This window comes from Pinus tabuliformis, chromosome 9 (assembly GCF_031772625.1).
Source record: "Pinus tabuliformis cultivar Carrire ecotype Pingquan chromosome 9, CPIR1, whole genome shotgun sequence".
Classification (NCBI taxonomy): domain Eukaryota; kingdom Viridiplantae; phylum Streptophyta; class Pinopsida; order Pinales; family Pinaceae; genus Pinus; species Pinus tabuliformis.
Window position 1 is genome coordinate 1,830,723,313 of NC_142307.1, and position 5,193 is coordinate 1,830,728,505.

Below are 5,193 nucleotides of genomic sequence, written 5' to 3' on the forward strand. Positions count from 1 at the left end.
TTGTTGCTCAATGTTGACATTTTCTCTTCCCTATCTCATCCACTTCTATCTCTTCCATAGTGCAGTTCAGGATGCTGCACCCACAACCTACTGTAGAGGAAGTTTCAGGAACTGAGCCAAGCACTTCGGGAAGACCCTTTAGAGGACCCTTTTGACCAGAGCATCCAGGAATCCTTGGAATCCAGGAAGGGCAGGAGAAAGACGAGGCAGAGGAAGTCCATCCACTAGCATCTGCATGCACACCTACACATGCATCTGCATCCAAACCTACACTTGCATCTGCATGCACACATACACGTAACAACCTGAATAACCCAACTTGCAAATAAACCAATACGCCAACCTGCAAGCAACTCAAACTAATGGCAAACTAATGTTAGCATTAGTTCGGTACTCCAAACATTAACTAATAATGAACAGGCCTAAAACGAGAACAACCTATGGTCCAACCTCTTCCGCCTCGGGAAGAGGCCAAATAAGACCATCAATTGAATGAGAAGGTAAATAAAATAAATAGCCTAACATGAAATTAAAAACATTCGAAAACGCACCACCAAACTAATGTCAAAGGACTAAAAATTGACTAATATAGTCTCATGCGACTGCCAGATGGCAGGCCTAATAATATGTTGAACATGATTTAGAGCGTGGAGTATTTTTTCCAAGATAAGTTATATTACTTATTTTATTTGGAGATTTTTATACCCTATATTTTATATTAGTGTAGGAACTGTATTATATATTATTTTGATGTTACCTCATGTTTAATGTTTTTGAGACAAAGGTTTTTTTCTAAGATAATTTTGATTTGGGTGGAATAGAGAAAGAATTTTAACCATGCGACTTTCTTTTGTTATATGTACAATGAAATGTCGATTTAGGAGGAGATGGATAGATCTAGCACTAGTGCCTCACTGTATTTATCTAACATTTTATGGTTCATGAATAAGTATTTACTGATAAGATATGTTTTTTATTGAAAAATATTTGTTTATTTATGTAATTGTATTTGAAATAAAAGTCATATTATTAATGAAATAGAAACGAGTTTTATATCATTACATATTAGTATTTTTATGGAGTCGGAAGTTATCACATAAGTTAATGAAAATTTGGTTGTGTTATTTATTTAGGCATTTGTGTTCAGATTGATGAGTAAAAGTCTAGACATGTTCAAGAGTAGACCAAGATGATAGAGGGTATATTACATTTTTCTATTATTTTTTAATGAATTTTGAAGAAGATATGTGTTTATCTAAGAACAAGATTAAAAATACAAAAAGGTTAAATTGATTTTAAATCTTTTACACAATCATTCAAACAACTTTAATACAATGAAAGATAAATAAATTTATAATTCAAAATTTATTGACACATTTCATCAAATAACCCATAATGTCCTTTTATTATATTTCATGTAATGAATCTTATTTAATAAATTACTATGCTGTAATAAGACTCTACAATGTATTGTAATTATCTAATTACTGAATAATACATTCATCACTATTTAGAGAGGATAGTTTACCTAAGACTTCTCACTCACTAATTAGGTTGTATAATATTTATTTATTTATTTTATTTACTTAGAATTAATAATAATAAAAAATAATGCTATTCTTTCTTCGAGTAATGAAAAAGAATATTCTACACCTTTAGTTGTTTTCATCACCAGTTTTAAAAAAATAAATACAAAAATAAATAAACATTTTAATCAACATTCACTTTTTTTTAAGTCAACCCTTCTATTGAAGAAAATGAATGAGACAAAAATTCAAAAGGTTTAGCATTAACATCTTACCAATCCAATTGAATTGAAGATTATTTCGTGTTTTTGTTATTTTTACTCTCACCCTATACGAAAACTCAAACTTAATTTCATTGAAAATTCAAAGATATTAAAATTAATGGTTCACTTTTCAAACATTATAAATACCCCCAACCTTTGATCGTAATTGGCAGAGGAATCCGGTGAATTCAACTTTTGAAGTGCTCCTTATAAATAAATTAAGATTTCTAACAAGTGGATTCAGTTAGAAACTTTAGTGGGGCAGAGGAGAGAAGTTTTCTTCAACAAATCAGTGGTGGCAAGAAAATATTTAGTTGCGGCAAAGAAATTGCAATTGGACAAAGGGTTGAATAAAACATAGAAATTTACTCGACAAAGAATAAAGTAAAGAGAGAGTAAATCTTGGAGCAACACAATAAGACTTTAGTTTATAATTATAATGTATGAAAATACATTCTTATGAGAATGTGTCTCATTCACCAAGTAAAAAAAAAGATTTACGAGGATTTACACTTCACCATGGGCTGCCCAGTAACTCTCTGTAAAACTCTTTATGAGGATTTACACTTCACCATGGGCTGCCTAGTAACTCTCTGTAAAACTCTGTAAGAACTTGTTTTCAGGCGCCCACCAATATTTTCTCCATGATTTTGTCTTCACTACCTCAAAAAATTACACATCAACTCCTCTCAACTATAAAAAATATTTTTACACTCATATTTATCCAAAACATACGTTTTGACTCATTAGTACATGACATAGCACATATTTAAGACAAAGGATGTGTGATTATTTATATCTGTCCTGGAGTAGATATTTCAGTAGCGCAGTAAATATTTGACCATACTTAATTACCAACCCTACATTAAATTCACATTCGTTATTGAATTCTTGATGTGTGTTGTGGAGTGGTTTGATGTATTATGTGTGGAGTACTGAAGAAGGTATGTTTTTATTGATTATTTTGTCATCTTTTCTTTAAAACTCATAACCCCTTTGCATCATGAACTAGGTAGATAATAAGAAATTATGGCAAAATCTATGGGATTTGTATGTAACACAAAACAACTAATAATTTCCATTTTCTTATGCAAAAAAGGAAAAAACGAAAGATTGTCGCCCCAAAGAAAAAGACAGGGCAAAGTTAACTATTGTCCCTTTGGCAGGGAACAACATGCAGACAAGGCGATCCAAATTGAAGTGTATCAGTAAGGAAAGGAAAAGGATATATCGAATCAGTGCAAGAGAACAAATGGATAACTGGGAATTAACAGTTCGGCGAATCCCTCAGGATCCTTTGATCCTGAAGGATCACTATGTTAACTATTTTTGCATCATTGATATCTCGCTCGGCTATTATAAAAAGGGGCAGCATTGCTAGCCCGAGGTGGATGACCTGTTGTTATTCTTATGTAATTTCTCTTTGTATTTAGAACTTTGATCATCGACTCTCATTGAGAAGTGATCCACTGTAACTCTGCTTTGATGCTTTAATATAAATCTGGTTGCTTTTCCATCTTTGATCCTGGAATAATCTCAAACGGTGTGTCCCTAGAGGCTAAGGGCCCGGCCCTGGTGGAACACATGCTCATGTACCATTATCTCTAATTCGTGTGTGGTTTTCATTATTAGCTTTGTTCGGTAATCTAATGCGTTTTGGTATTTTACATCACGGTTATGATATATTTAGAATATCGTTCTCTGTGACAGGAATGTTATATTGTTCATTCTGACTTTGTAACGCATTGTTGTTCCTTTAATCATTGATATAACATTAGTGTTCCTTACAGAATGCTATTGCTGTTCAATTACAGAGTAACCAGGCTCTAATGTTCAGAAGTTGGTATTACTGTATTCATCTATGGTTTACACTTAATCACGATTGTTGTTGAATTAACATTGTTGTTCCATTACGAATTGCAATCGTTATTCTTTGTAACTGAGATTAATATTTGTGGTATCGAAGTCAGATTATTGTTTCTCTCAATATCAAGGCATGCAGTGTGTGTTATTTATTTTGGTTTACTGTACATTCACATTTGGCTCTAAGTGTTGTTATATATTTCATTTTTAATCAGTTGTCATTCTATTTCCATTTGTTGTCTGATTTATTCTTAGAGTAAGGATTTCTATTTGATTTCTATAGGATACAATTGCTGCCTTTATTTCCATAGAATAAGGTTTTGCTGCTTATAAGAACTAGTTGTTGTTCAATTTCCTACTTGCTGTTCCATTTACAGTTGATGTTCCATTTCTTGTTATTTGCATTGTCATTGCTTTGAACGATCTGAGACTGTAGTGAGCGTTGAAAATTTTTGTCTAGTTCCCAGGATGATGATCTATTCCTTGATTATCTTTAGTTACATCAGTTTACAAAGGGATGAGTTATTGTTACTGTACCTTTGAGTGATAATTCACTTAGTTTTCTGAATGCATGATTTAAGTCTTAAAGTGCTTTGTTGTAAGTAGATCTTGTTTTAAGCATCTGTTTACTCTTTTATTTTGAGCACTATACTACTAGCATTACTCTGACAAACGACCGCCTCAAACTGAGTACACTCTTTGAGATAACAAATCGTTCCTAGATTGATAAGTTAACGTGGGGTAAATAGAGGTGGAAAAGACCCTTTTTACGGCTCGAATTTTGGCGCCGTTGCCGAGGAAGAGTGTAACCATTTGTTTCTTTTTCAAAGTAGTGGAAGAACCTGTTAGGAAAGAACTCGGTTTTAAAAACGGATGGTAAGAACCTGCATGTGGATTATGTAATAGCCTTGCTCCCCTGCCTGTTTTCCTGCAGATTTGTTGCTATTTTGTTTGGGTAGAACTTAGCAGTTGATTTGTGTGCATGACTAAGCAGAAAAAGCCTGAAATGAATTCCAAACCTCTACCCAAGACTGATAAAGCTAAGAGGCCAGTGACCCTTGGTCGATTTACCTTTATAGACGAAATCCTTAAGAAAGCAGAATCTCAGCCTTCAGTAAGACCTAGAAAAGTTACTTCTAGATAGCCTACTAGTTCCCTTCAGGCCACAAGATCACCATCCGTAGCCTTTTCTAAGGTGCATAGTCAAACATAAGAGCAAGATTTTCAAGAAATTGAAAATTCTAGCCGAAAATCGTTACAAGAAGGGAACCTTAGCAACCTCTGTGAAGGAACAGGAGAAGCAGGAGAGACTGAAGAAGCAAGATCTCCTCTTGGGGTAATTCAGCCATTAAGCAACCTAGATAAGGGAAGTGCTGCAACAAAGTTGAAGAAAATCGAGAACTTGAACCCTCCAAGACATTAGGAACTCTCATCATCCCAGATAAAGGAAGTGTTGTCAAGGCCATTCCCGTTAGATCCATTCCCCCTCGACAACCTAAGAATACCCTCCTAGATATCCCAGAAGGCTATTGGCATATATT